The following is a 15,537-nucleotide window of genomic DNA, read 5'->3' as shown; positions in this document are numbered from 1 at the left end:
CCAAGTGGTAGCGCAGAGGTATACCCATCTGGGCTGTTGCATTATGGCAAGACATTGCTGCCTGGGTAGAAAACATTGCTGTAAAGGTACAGCATGTAGATGTTCACATACCCTGTGAAGAATGCCACCACCCAAAATACCATTTGGGGCCTGGAAAGGCAATGTCTATGATGGCATGGTACCACAGAAAGAATTGACTCAGACAATGGGGCTCATTTCCAGAACAACCTCATAGACTCCTGGGCCAAGAACCATGACATTGATTTGGTATCACATCCCTTGTCATCCACAAGCTTCAGGAAAGGTTAAAAGGTATAATGGCCTCTTAAAGGCTATGCTACAGGCACTGGGTGCTGGGGCATGGAAACACTGGGACACAAATTTAGCAGAAGCCACTTGGATAATTAACACCAAATGCTGTGGTTCCATGGTACAACAGAGAGAACTGAGTTAGAAAATGAGAGTCACTTCCAAAACAATCTCGTCACTTTCTGGGCCAAGAGGCATGGCATTGAGTTGGTGTATCACATCCCCTACTATCACCCACAAGCCTCTGGAAAGCTTGAGAGATACAGTGGACTGTTAAAGACCATGTTATGAGCATTGGATGCTGGGACATGGAAACACTGGGATGTGAATTTACCAGAATCCACTTGGCTAGTTAATACCAGAGGATCTGGTCCTGCTGAAACAAAGCCCCTACACACTGCTGGAGGAGATAAAGTCGCCATAGTGCATGTAGGGAAATGGATGGGAAAGGCAGAAGTGGACCCTTCTCCATAGTGGTCCACTTGCCTGGTGGGCATACACGTTCTTCCTTGAAGGGATACCTTTCCCTCACAGCTGACAGGAGACGCTTTCAGAGGCTGTGAGATCATGCTCCATCTGCAATTGCTTTGTCAATTCCTGCGTCTCTAGCAAGGGATCCCAGCCGCCTGGCTTCCCTGCCCTCTAATTCCACACAATTGGTTCCAGTGTCTCAGAACCGGAACAGCCAGGTGACAAGCTGCTCACCTATGCAGCGACCAAAATCTTTTTGCACATCTCATAGCTCATGCTGGTATAGGTTTCGGGTAGTTACTGTTGATTTTTTGGAATCCTCACCTTCCTCCTCCTGAATCCCTGATGGCCCAGCATCATCTTCTCTATACCTAGACTTAGCAGAAGACTCTGTGTTCTGGACGACCTGAATCTCTATACCACTTTTTCACCTTCTCTACAGGGGCAACTTGAACTGCTACAGTTCGTTTCTCTGACCCAGCCACAGGAGCTGGAGCGGCTGCAGGAGCTGGAATTGGAACAGCTGCAGGAGCTGGAGCTGGAGTGGATGCAGGGTCCATTGTAGGGGTTGGAGTGGTGTTGGGCCTCTCACAGGACTTGGAGTGGCCGCAGGGTCTGTCACTAAGTTGATAGTAGTATCAATTGCAGCTCAATAGGCATGAGCCAGGCCCCAGTACGTTACAGTGATTTGTGTCACTTTGGAACTGCCAGAGTCATGACACTCTTTTTTCAAGCATTCTACCATTTTTTTAGGATTTTGCAGTTGTTCAGGGGTGAATTTCCAAATCACTGGAGGTGCCCACTGCTCTAGATGCCTGCCCATATCCTCCCACACTCCCTGCCACTCATAACTATCCTGCCTCAGGACAGATCTCTGGATGAGATACCTAAGTAGTTGTTTAACTTTAAACAAAACCTGAAGGGCATTCAGGAGACATAACAACAAGAACATGCTGGTCTGAGTATCCCAAGGATATTCAGTATCTTGGAGAACTATTGTAACAAGCTGGGAGGATAAGAGGGTGGTGAAGGAGAAAGGGAGAGTGAACAAGTAAGAAAAAATATCTTCCCCTTTCCCCTCCACAAATTGTCTCCCCAATGAAAAAGACAATAGGTGTAATTGTTGATAGTTTCCGAGATATGGTTTCCAAAGTATAGAGTCGACGACAGTGCTGAGTACAAATACCAAGTTAGAGTCATGACCAGAAATTTCATCATATTATAAGCCACTGTTACAACACACAGTTCCATAATGATCTTAAACCAGGGCCCAGAGAGAATAAACAACATGACAGAGAGCACATATGGAAAATAATGTGCTATAATACTCAATTTGGAAAACAGTCGCAGCAGACTTGAGATTAAAGCAATCAGCATTATGACTAGCTCCTATTTTAAGCAGGTCTAACACCAGTTTTAGTTTAACACACTCTGGTCAGTTCTGTCGTTATCTCAGCTCTTCGAGCCCCACGTTGGGTGCCAAAAGGACTGTCGTGGTTTAACCCAGTTGGCAGCTAAACACCACACAGCCGTTTGCTCACTCTCCCCCCTCCCTCTCTGGGATGGGGGAGAGAAACGGGAAAGTGAAGCCCGTGAGTTGAGATAAAGACAGTTTATTAAGAGAGGAAAATAATAATAATAATAATAACAACAACAATAATAATAATAACAATAATAATAACAATAATGATGATAATAGTACTAAGAATAATAATGTGTACGAAACAAGTGATGCACAATGCAATTGCTCACCACCCGCTGTAGGAATAGAAATGTTGTTTTTGCAGAGTTACATTGTTTAGAAGGAAGGAATGTGGTACTGAGATATGCTTACAGTGATAAGAAAGCTTAAGCAGGCGACCTTGTAAAATGCAGACAACCAGACTCCTTAGGACAATTAGGTGAAAATCATGGTGTTAAGTCAAGTCAGATAAGTGAAGAAACATTACCACTTCAAACAGTAAAAATGGCAAAAGGAAATTGAAATTTGACAGGCCGGCTACTGAAGGCCATGCATTGTTTGTGAAGCATCAGATAGATTGTGAACCTGGATTACCCACTCAGTGGGGAAACAGGGGAGGGTCCTGTCATCAAAAAGTATATAAACTGTGTTTGGAACTAGTAGATGTGCTCTCTCCTGCTTGTGGGGTGCCTGCCATTGCAATCGTGAATAAATTACTGCTTCACTGAGATCCTCGCCTGAGCCTAAGTTATTGGCTACGGAGTGTTTCTCACACCGCTGACCGATGCCCAGCCTAATCCCAAGCAGTCCGGCCCCCTCCCCCGGCTAGCCACCCCTACATATTGTTTAGCATGATGTCAGATGGTACGGAATACCCCTTTGGCTAGTTTGGGTCAGCTGTCCTGGGTCTGTCCCCTCCCAGCTCTTGCTGCACCCCCGGCCTGACCTTTGGCAGGACAGAGCAAGAAGCTGAGACGTCCTTGTCTTGGTGTAAGCACTGCTCTTCAACAATTAAAACATCGGGGTGTTACCAGCACTCTTCTCATCCTAAGCCAAAACATAGCATTCTACCAGCTACTAGGAAGAAAATTAACTCTGTCCTAACTGAAACCAGGACAAAAGGCAAGGCAAGGGAAGGCAAGGGAAGGCAAGGAAAGGCAAAGCAAGAAAGGGAAAGGCAAGGCAAGGCAAGGCAAGGCAAGTGTTATATATGGAGTGGTAATTCGTGTCGAGAAAATGGTTGATATTAATAAAGAAGGGGGAGATTTGGGAATGTGGCCATGGGGGTTGGAAAGCCCCGTGGTTGAGATAACATTAGACTCTTAACGATGAGGCCATCAGGATCAGGAATATAAAAGAGCTTAGAGGAAACAAAGAAGGGTGATTCGGGAGACTCCATGCAGTCTCGGGTTTCTTGTTCTCCAGCTGTTAAGGCATGGAAATTTCTGGGTGTTTGTTGTTGTTATATTCAAAGTTGTTTGACCAATGAAAAGTTGGTTTTGAAAAGAACTGCTGTGGGGAGAAGGGTATAAGAGGGGAGCCTGCCCTCAGGACAAAAAAGACAACACGATGAAGTTACATCAATAAAGAAGAAGGAAAAAGAAGTGAAGAGGAACAGGCTAGCAGAACGGAGACCAGGACGGGAACAGGCACATTGATTGCCTCATGAAGATAGGTTCGGCCAAACTCAGCAAACTGCTCAGAGAAGCTTGTACAGAAAGTCGCTGGAAATAGGCGCACTGGAGCTGGAGAGAAGCTCGAGCTGAGAGAAGCGGACCTGTGCACACAGTTGCCCCTCACTGGTAAGCAGCTGTGCATTATGGGGAATCATACATCCTTAGGAACAAAGACTGTCCTGGTAACCTTACAGCTTATTCTCCTTATTAACAATTGGACAGTTTATGAGCCTGAAATATGGGACCAAATTGTAGTCAGGGTGTGGGACTCTGCAACTAAAAATGGCAAGGTTGCAGTGGGATTGCTCGGCACCTGGCGAGCAGTCTCTGAGGCCTTAAAGAGCCATGTGGGACCACAGTCAGAAATGTGTAGTTTGCCAGATAGTGAGGGAGCTGCAGGCTCGTTTATACTGATCCGACTGCTACGCCATCGGCCCCTCTGCTGCTACAGCCATTGAAGGATTTTGCTGTTATGCCCCCTGTTGACCTGAACGTGCCTTTTGACCCAGGCCCTATTGGCCTTGAAAAGGAGATGGATAAGCATCCTTTGATCCGGGAAGAACGGGATACATAAGGCCTGAAGACTGAGTTGCTTGACAACTTAAAGCGAGACATATTGTTCAAAAGGAATGGAAAATGGAGACTTGTTTGTAGTCAAGAAAAGGAAGGGAAAATGGAAACTTTTAAGTCATGGAACTTAAAGGATTGCTTGTTACCTTTCCTGATTGTACGTATGTATAGGCATACTCGGGTTTATTACGTAAAGCGATGTTCTATATATTTAGAATATTTGATGTTCGTGTGTGCGTGTTAGTGTAGCGTAGACTCTCCGCACACCCAGCACTGTTTACTTGCCTTTTATACCTTTTAGAAATATTTGTTTTATAAATATTACAAAATTCAGATTGAGTTGAGACCTCATTTATAACGAAAGGAAAGGAAAGGAAAGGAAAGGAAAGGAAAGGAAAGGAAAGGAAAGGAAAGGAAAGGAAAGGAAAGGAAAGGCAAAAGGCAATTCAAAGCAAGGCAAGGCAATTCAAGACAATTAAAGGCAAGGCAAGGCAATAAAATATGAAAGGCATTTTAAGGCAAGGCAGGGCAAAAAAGGAAAGGCGAAAGGCAATTCAAGGCAAGGCAAGACAAAGCAAGGCAAGGCAAGGAAAGGAAAGGCGAAAGAGAATTCAAGGAAATTCAAGGCGAGACAATTCAAGGCAAGGCAAGTGAAGGCTAGGCAATGCAAGGCACGGTAAAGGTGAGGAAAGGCACAGGAGATGAGAGTTGAGTCGAAACAAGGCAAGGCAAGGGAGGAAAGGCAAGAAAGGCAAGACAAGGATAGGCAAGGAAAGACAAATGGAAATTCAAGGCAATTTAAGGCAAGGCAATTTAAGGCAAGGCAAGGCAATGCAGGGACAGGCAATTCAAAGGAAGACAAGGAAAGAGACGGCAAGGCAAGGCAAGGCAAAAATCTATTCAAGGCAATTCAAGGCAAGGCAAGGAAAAGCAAGGGAAGGAACAGCAAGGCAAGGCAAGTAAAGGAAAGGAAAGAAAAGGCGAAAGGCAATTCAAACCAATTCAAGGCAAGTGTGGTGTCATTGCCTGAAGTAATTAGGAAAACAAAACTAACATTCACATTTTAAAGAAAATGTACAGCATTGAAGAGGCTTTCAGGGTAGGGCATAGCTGCATTACCTGAGTGTTCCCTAGGCTTCCAACCTTAGATGCTGTCTGTCCTGGTTTCAGTTAGAACAGAATTAATTTTCTTCCTAGTAGCTGGTGGAATGCTGTGTTTTGGCTTAGGATGAGAAGAGTGCTGATAACACCCCGATGTTTTAATTGTTGCAGAGCAGTGCTTATACCAAGCCAAGGACATCTCAGCCTTTCGCTCTGTCCTGCCAACAGGCAGGCTGGAGGTGCAGTAAGAGCTGGGAGGGGACAGACCCAGGACAGGTGACCCAAACTAGCCAAAGGGGTATTCCATACCATCTGACGTCATGCTAAACAATATATAGGGGTGGCTAGCCGGGGGGTGGGGGCCGGACTGCTCGGGGTTAGGCTGGGCATCGGTCAGCAGGTGGTGAGCAATTGCATTGTGCATCACTTGTTTGTACATATTATTATTATTTTCCTATTATCACCATTGTGTCATTATTATTATTATTATTATTATTATTATTATTATTATTTTGTTATTATTTTCCTGTCTTATTAAACTGTCTTTATCTCAACTCAGGGGCTTCACTTTCCATTTCTCTCCCCCGTCCCAGAGAGGGAGGGGGGAGGGTGAGCGAACGGCTGCGTGGTGTTTAGCTGCCTGCCGGGTTAAACCATGACAGTCTTTTTGGCGCCCAACGTGGGGCTCGAAAGGTTGAGATAACGGCAGATTTGACCACAGTGTGTTAAACTAAATTTGGTGTAAGTATTAGACCTGCTTAATAGTCACTTGTCATAATGCTGATTGCTTTAATCTCAACTCTGCTGCGCCTGTTTTCCAAATTGAGTATTATAGTACATTATTTTCCGTATTTGCTCTCTGTCATGTTGTTTATCCTCTCCGGGCCCTGGTTTCAGATCATTATGGTACTGAGTGTTGTAGCAATGGCTTATGAGACGATGAGATATCTGGTCATGACTCTAACTTGGTATTTGTACTCAGTAACATCATCGACTCTGTATTTTGGAAACTGTATCTTGGAAACTATTAGCAATTATACCTATTGTTTTTTTCCATTAGGGAGTCAATCTGTGGAGGGGAAAGGGGAAGATATTTTTTCTTACTTGATTACTCTCCCTTTCTCCTTCACCACCCCTGTATCCTCCTGGATCACTATGCCTTCCTCCTTCACCACCCTCTTACCCTCCGAGCTTGCTGCAATAGCTCTCCAAGATATTGAATATCCTTGGGATACTCAGACCAGCATAGTCTTGTTGTTCTGCCTCCTGAATGCACTTCAGGTTCTACTTAAAGTTAAACAACTACTTAGGAAGCTCATCCGGAGATCTGCCCGGAGGCAGTATAGTTGTGGGTGGCAGGGAGTATGGGAGGATATGGGCAGGCATCTAGAGCAGTTGGCACCCCCAGTGTTTTGGAAATTCACCCCTGAACAACTGCAAAATCCTCAAAAACTGGTAGAATGCTTGAGAAAAAGGTGTCACGATTCTGGCAGTTCCAAAGTAACACAAATCATTGTAACATGCTGGGGCCTGGCTCATGCCTATCGAACTGCCATTGATACTGCTATCAACTTAGTGACAGACCCTGCGGCCACTCCAAGCCCTGTGACAGATCCAACGGCCACTGTGACCCCTACGGTGGACTCTGCAGCCGCTGCAGTCCCAGCTCCTGCAGCCACTCCAGTTCCAGCTCCTACAGCCGCTTCAGTCCCAGCTCCTGCAGCTGCTCCAGTTCCAGCTCCTGCAGCCGCTCCAGTCCCAGCTCCTGCAGCTGCTCCAGTCCCAGCTCCTGCAGCTGCTCCAGTTCCAGCTCCTGCAGCCGCTCCAGTTCCAGCTCCTGCAACTGCTCCAGCTCCAGTTCCTGCAGCCGCTCCAGCTCCGGTTCCTGCAGCTGCTCCAGCTCCTGCAGCCACTCCAGCTCCTGCGGCTGGGTCAGAGAAAAGAGCTGTAGCAGTGCAAGTTGACCCTGCAGAGGGTATTCCAACCTCTGTGGCAGACCCTGTAACAAGGTCAGAGAAACGAGCTGTAGCAGTGCAAGTCGACCCTGCAGAGGGTATTCCAACCTCTGTGGCAGACCCTGTAACAAGGTCAGAGAAACGAGCAGTAGCAGTGCAAGCTGCCCCTGTAGAGAAGGTGAAAAAATGGTATAGAGATTCAGGTCGTTTAGAACGCAGAGAGTCTTCTGCCAAATCTAGGTATAGAGACGACGGAGACAACGACGACGCTGGGCCATCAAGGGTTCAGGAGGAGGAAGATGAGGATGCCGAAAAATCAACAGTAACTACCCGAAGCCTAAACGAGCGTGAGTTACGAGATGTGCGAAAAGATTTTGGTCGCTGTATAGGTGAGCAGCTTGTCTCCGATGGCTGCTCCGATGCTGGGACTCTGGAGCCAATTGTGTGGAATTAGACGGCAGGGAAGCCAAGCGACTGGGATCCCTTGCTAGAGACGCCGGCATTGACAAAGCAATTGCAGATGGAGCACGACCCACCAGCCTCTGGAGGCGTCTCCTCTCAGCTGTGAGGGAAAGGTATCCCTTCAAGGAAGATATTTTATGTCTACCAGGCAAGTGGACCACTATGGAGAAGGGAATCCAGTACCTGAGGGAATTAGCCGTACGGGAAGTGATTTATGAGGATCCAGACCTCAGACAAACATCCAAAGATCCAGACGAAGTCAGGTGTACACGACCCATGTGGCGGAAGTTTGTACGGAGTGCACCATCATCATATGCCAGCTCATTGGCAATAATGGCCTGGAAAGAGGATGAGGAACCCACAGTGGATGAAGCGGCTAAACAACTCCGGCAGTACGAAGAAAGTCTCTCTTCTTCCTTACAGGCCTGCATCTCAGCTGTGGAGAAACTTTCTGAAAAGGTTCACCAACTTGAAGAGAATCTATCATCCTCCCCACCTGAACCAACCAGTGTCCACCGACCAAAAGAGAACACTTGGGAGAAACTTTCTGAAAAGGTTCACCAACTTGAAGAGAGATTATTCTCCTCCGCACCTGTACAAAGCAGCGTCTCAGCTATCAGGGGTAGGCGTTCATCCACACAAGGAAGACGATATGGTGGGTACTCACCCCGTGCCACCCTGTGGTTTTACTTACGAGACCATGGAGAGGACATGAGAAAATGGGATGGAAAATCTACTGCGACCCTAGAGGCACGGGTACGTGAGTTGCAAAAGAAAACAATCAAGAAAAAGGGATTCTCTGAAAAGTTTGCTGCTCCAACTTCCAGCAGACAGTCCTTCAAACACAGAAATGAAGAAGATTGTGGCCAGGATTAGAGGGGCCCTGCCTCCAGCCAGGGGGAGGAAAGGGACAATCGAGTTTATTGGACTGTGTGGATTCGATGGCCTGGCACGTCAGACACACAGAAGTATAAGGCTTTAGTAGACACCGGTGCACAATGTACTATAATGCCATCGAGATACAAAGGACCAGAGCCCATCTATATTTGTGGAGTGACAGGGGGATCTCAGCAGTTGACTGTATTGGAGGCTGAAGTGAGTCTGACTGGGAATGAGTGGGAAAAGCACCGCATTGTGACTGGCCCGGATGCTCCATGTATCCTTGGCATAGACTATCTTAGAAGAGGATATTGCAAGGACCCAAAAGGGTTCCGGTGGGCTTTTGGTATAGCTGCCTTAGAGACAGAAGGCATTAAACAATTATCTACCTTGCCTGGTCTCTCAGAGGACCCCTCTGTTGTGGGGTTGCTGAGGGTCGAAGAACAGCAAGTGCCAATCGCTACCACAACTGTGCACCGGCGGCAATATCGCACTAACCGAGACTCCCTGATTCCCATCCATAAGCTAATTCGTCAATTGGAGAGCCAAGGAGTGATCAGCAAGACTCATTCACCTTTCAGTAGTCCCATATGGCCAGTGCGAAAGTCTAATGGCGAGTGGAGACTAACAGTGGACTATCGTGGCCTGAACGAAGTGACGCCACCACTGAGTGCTGCAGTGCCGGACATACTGGAACTTCAGTATGAACTTGAATCGAAGGCAGCCAAGTGGTACGCCACAATTGATATCGCTAATGCATTCTTCTCCATCCCTCTAGCAGCAGAGTGCAGGCCACAATTTGCCTTCACTTGGAAGGGAGTCCAATATACTTGGAATCGGCTGCCCCAGGGGTGGAAACACAGCCCTACCATTTGCCATGGGCTGATCCAGTCTGCGCTAGAGCAGGGGGAAGCTCCTGAACACCTGCAGTACATCGATGACATTATTGTGTGGGGTAACACAGCAGAGGAAGTTTTTGAGAAAGGGAAGAAAATAGTCCAAATCCTTCTGAAAGCCGGTTTTGCCATAAAACAAAATAAAGTCAAAGGACCTGCACGAGAGATCCAGTTTTTAGGAATAAAATGGCAAGATGGACGTCGTCAAATCCCAATGGATGTGATCAACAAAATAACAGCTATGTCTCCACCAACTAACAAAAAAGAAACACAGACTTTCCTAGGTGTTGTGGGGTTTTGGAGAATGCACATCCCAAATTACAGTCTGATTGTAAACCCGCTCTACCAAGTAACCCGTAAGAAGAATGAGTTTGAATGGGGCCCTGAACAACGACAAGCCTTTGAACAAATCAAGCAGGAAATAGTCCATGCAGTAGCCCTTGGGCCAGTTTGAACAGGACCAGATGTAAAGAATGTGCTCTACACTGCAGCCGGGGAGAACGGCCCCACCTGGAGCCTCTGGCAGAAAGAACCTGGGGAAACTCGGGGTCGGCCCCTCGGGTTTTGGAGTCGGGGATACAGAGGATCTGAGGCCCGCTATACTCCAACTGAAAAGGAGATATTGGCAGCATATGAAGGAGTTCGATCTGCTTTGGAGGTGGTCGGTACTGAAGCGCAGCTCCTCCTAGCACCCCGATTGCCGGTACTAGGCTGGATGTTCAAGGGAAGGGTCTCTTCTATGCATCATGCAACTGATGCTACGTGGAGCAAGTGGGTTGCACTGATCACTCAGCGGGCTCGAATAGGAAACCCCAGTCGCCCAGGAATATTGGAAGTGATTATGGACTGGCCAGAAGGCAAATACTTTGGGATATCATCAGAGGAGGAGGTGGGTCGTGCTGAAGAAGCCCCACTGTACAACCAGTTACCAGAGAATGAAAAGAAATATGCCCTGTTCACTGATGGGTCCTGTCGTATTGTGGGGAAGCATCGGAGATGGAAGGCTGCTGTATGGAGTCCTACACGACGAGTTGCAGAAGCTGCTGAGGGAGAAGGTGAATCGAGTCAGTTTGCAGAAGTGAAAGCCATTCAGCTGGCTTTAGACATTGCTGAACGAGAAAAATGGCCTGTTCTCTATCTCTACACCGATTCATGGATGGTAGCAAATGCCCTGTGGGGATGGTTACAGCAATGGAAGCAAAACAACTGGCAGCGTAGGGGCAAACCCATCTGGGCTGCTGCTTTGTGGCAAGACATTGCTGCTCGGGTAGAGAACCTGGCTGTGAAAGTACGCCACGTAGATGCTCATGTGCCCAAGAATCGGGCTACTGAAGAACATCAAAACAACCAGCAGGTGGATCAGGCTGCTAAGATTGAAGTAGCTCAGGTGGACCTGGATTGGCAGCATAAAGGTGAATTATTTATAGCCCGATGGGCCCATGACACCTCAGGCCATCAAGGTAGAGATGCAACATACAGATGGGCTCGTGATCGAGGGGTGGACCTGACCATGGACGCTATAGCACAGGTTATTCATGACTGTGAAACATGTGCTGCAATCAAGCAAGCCAAACGGTCAAAGCCTCTTTGGTATGGAGGACGATGGCTGAAATATAAATATGGAGAGGCCTGGCAGATTGATTACATCACACTCCCTCAAACTCGCAATGGCAAGCGCCACGTACTTACAATGGTGGAAGCAACCACCGGATGGCTGGAAACATATCCTGTGCCTCATGCCACCACCCGGAACACTATCCTGGGCCTTGAAAAGCAAGTCCTATGGTGACATGGCACCCCAGAAAGAATAGAGTCAGACAATGGGACTCATTTCCGAAACAACCTTATAGACACTTGGGCCAAAGAACATGGTATTGAGTGGGTGTATCACATCCCCTATCATGCACCAGCCTCCGGGAAAGTTGAACGATACAACGGACTGTTAAAGACTACATTGAAAGCAATGGGCGCTGGGACATTCAAAAATTGGGATACGCATTTGGCAAAGACCACCTGGCTAGTCAATACTAGGGGATCTGCCAACCGAGATGGACCTGCCCAATCAAACCTGTTACGTACTGTAGATGGGGATAAAGTTCCTGTAGTGCATGTAAGAAATATGCTGGGTAAAACAGTCTGGGCTACTCCTGCCTCAGGAAAAGGCAAACCTATTCGTGGAATTGTTTTCGCTCAGGGACCTGGATACACTTGGTGGGTGATGCAAAAGAACGGAGAGGTCCGGTGTGTACCGCAAGGAGATTTAATACTGGGTGAGAATAGCCCATGAACTGAATTGTACCATGTTAATTACTATATAATACTGTATGTTATCACTACTATGACTACTGCAGGTGACTAATTAGAATGTATGGAAAAGAGTGTAACCTGAGCATGACATAAATGGTATGGAATAAGGGGTGGATAGATGTCCTGGTTTCAGTTAGAACAGAATTAATTTTCTTCCTAGTAGCTGGTGGAATGCTGTGTTTTGGCTTAGGATGAGAAGAGTGCTGATAACACCCCGATGTTTTAATTGTTGCAGAGCAGTGCTTATACCAAGCCAAGGACATCTCAGCCTTTCGCTCTGTCCTGCCAACAGGCAGGCTGGAGGTGCAGTAAGAGCTGGGAGGGGACAGACCCAGGACAGGTGACCCAAACTAGCCAAAGGGGTATTCCATACCATCTGACGTCATGCTAAACAATATATAGGGGTGGCTAGCCGGGGGGTGGGGGCCGGACTGCTCGGGGTTAGGCTGGGCATCGGTCAGCGGGTGGTGAGCAATTGCATTGTGCATCACTTGTTTGTACATATTATTATTATTTTCCTATTATCACCATTGTATCATTATTATTGTTATTATTATTATTATTATTATTTTGTTATTATTTTCCTGTCTTATTAAACTGTCTTTATCTCAAATCACGGGCTTCACTTTCCATTTCTCTCCCCCATCCCAGAGAGAGAGGGGGGAGGGTGAGCGAAGGGCTGCGTGGTGTTTAGCTGCCGGCCGGGTTAAACCATGACACTGTCGCGCTGGGGAAACTTGGTGTGCTAGCCCTAAGGAACAGTACGGAGCGTAGAGTGGAGTGGAGACACCACGGCTAGGTTCTGTGACCAGGTGGGGACTCAATTGTTCTTGTGCACACCGAGACCGATAAGCTGCACTTTTTGCCACCCTGAGCCAAGGACCTGTCATGTTCTGACAAATGCAGTACCCTAGTGTATTTTTGCTCATTATAATATCATTATAATACCAAAACACACCTCCATCCCAAAAGCTACTCGCCTCCAAGGTGCGACCACCCCTCAATGAGCATGCGCCCTGAATTTCTTGGAGCCTATTACTTTAAACGGAGATGGGAGAACTTTTCACCAATCATAACTAAGATATGCTTGACTAGAGCCACTCAAGCTCCACCTAAAAGATAGAAAATAATATAAATTGACCCGAGAGAGGGGATGTCAGGGAAGATACCACCGTCAGGGGAGATACCATCCCGAGGAAATACAGCATCCTGAGGACCTCATGACTCCTGGGATAAGTCGACAGGCTGAGCCTCTCTTCCCCCGCCATTGGGATGCCTTTGGGTGAGATCTGAATACTTGCTTATAAATCTCTCTAGAGTCTTTGATCTTTTTAACGCGTTTATTTCTAGGCTGCGCACCTGTAACACCTGAATATTTCATGCATGATAGTTAGCTTTTGCAGACAGTGACTATCGCCGGCAATCCAAAAGAACCTGGTTATCTGTTGCTGTAATAAACCATACTTGATTGCGTTGTGATAGCTCTCATTAAGTGCAACTAGGGTACGGGTGGTTATCCGTGACTGTGACAGTACAGTGTTCTGAATCCAACCAGAACCCCAGACTGTTAACACATTGTTGGTGAATGTCTGAACGGACCACCAGAAGGTAAATGCGAAAGGCAAGGCAAGGCAAGGCAAGGCAAATTAAGGAAATGAAAGACGAAAGGCAATTTAAGGAAATTCAAGGCGAGACAATTCAAGGCAAGTCAAGCGAAGGCAAGGCAAGGCAATGCAGGGACAGGCAACTCAAAGTAAGACAAGGAAAGAGACGGCAAGGAAAGGAAAGGGAAGGAAAGGCAAAAAATGAAGAGGGAAAAGAAGGGAAGGGAAGGGAAGGGAAGGGAAGGGAAGGGAAGGGAAGGGAAGGGAAGGGAAGGGAAGGGAAGGGAAGGGAAGGGAAGGGAAGGGAAGGGAAGGGAAGGGATGGGAACGGAAGGGAAGGGAAGGGAAGGGAAGGGAAGGGAACGAAATATGAAAGGAAAGGAAATATGAAAGGAAAGGAAATATGAAGGGCAATTTATGGGAAGGGAAGGGAAGGGAAGGGAATGAAATATGAAAGGAAAGGAAATATGAAGGGCAATTTATGGGATGGGAAGGCAAGGCAAGGCAAGGCAAGGCAAGGAAAGGAAAGGAAAGGAAGTTAGGGCAAAAGGCAATTCAAGGCAAGGCAATTAAAGGCAAGGCAAGGACAGGCAACTCAAAGTAAGACAAGGAAAGAGACGGCAAAGCAAGGAAAGGAAAGTAAGGCAAAAAAAGAAGGGGGAAAAGAAGTGAACGGAAGGGAAGGGAATAGAAGGGAAGGGAAGGGAACGAAATATGAAAGGAAAGGAAATATGAAAGGAAAGGAAATATGAAGGGCAATTTATGGGAAGGCAAGGCAAGGCAAGGCAAGGCAAGGCAAGGCAAGGCAAGGCAAGGCAAGGCAAGGAAGTTAGGGAAAAAGGCAATTCAAGGCAAGGCATTTTAAGGCAAGGCAAGGAGAAGAAACTCAAAGTAAGACAAGGAAAGAGACGGAAAGGCAAGGAAAGGGAAGGAAAGTGAAAAAATTAAAGGGGAAAAGAAGGGAAGGGAAGGGAAGGGAAGGGAAGGGAAGGGAAGGGAAGGGAAGGGAAGGGAAGGGAAGGGAAGGGAAGGGAAGGGAAGGGAAGGGAAGGGAAGGGAAGGGAAGGGAAGGGAAGGAAAGGCAAGGAAAGGCAAGGAAAGGCAAGGAAAGGCAAGGAAAGGCAAGGAAAGGCAAGGAAAGGCAAGGAAAGGCAAGGAAAGGAAAGGAAAGGAAAGGAAAGGAAAGGAAAGGAAAGGAAAGGAAGTTAGGGCAAAAGGCCATTCAAGGCAAGGCAATTAAAGGTAAGGCAAGGACAGGCAACTCAAAGTAAGACAAGGAAAGAGACGGTAAGGAGAGGAAAGGGAAGGAAAGTCAAAAAAAAAAGGGGGAAAAGAAGGGAAGGGAAGGGAAGGGAAGGGAAGGGAAGGGAAGGGAAGGGAAGGGAAGGGAATGAAAGGAAAGTTAAATTAAGTTAAGTTAAGTTAAGTTAAGTTAAGTTAAGTTAAGTTAAGTTAAGTTAATTAAGTTAAGTTAAGTTAAGTTAAGTTAAGGAAAGGAAGTTAGGGGAAAAGGCAATTCAAGGTAAGGTATTTTAAGGCAAGGCAGATGCAGTTAACTCAAAGTAAGACAAGGAAAGAGATGGCAAGACAAGGAAAGGAAAAGTAAGGCAAAAAAGGAAAGGGGGAAAAGAAGGGAAGGGATGGGAAGGGAAGGGAAGGGAAGGGAAAGGAAGGGAAGGGAAGGGAAGGGAAGGGAAGGGAAGGGAAGGGAAGGGAAGGGAAGGGAAGGGAAGGGAAGGGAAGGGAAGGAAAGGAAAGGAAAGGAAAGGAAAGGAAAGGAAAGGAAAGGAAAGGAAAGGAAAGGAAAGGAAAGGAAAGGAAAGGAAAGGAAAGGAAAGGAAAGGA

Source organism: Aythya ferina (genome assembly GCF_964211825.1).
Source record: "Aythya ferina genome assembly, chromosome: W".
Lineage (NCBI taxonomy): Eukaryota > Metazoa > Chordata > Aves > Anseriformes > Anatidae > Aythya > Aythya ferina.
This window is presented reverse-complemented; position numbering follows the sequence as displayed.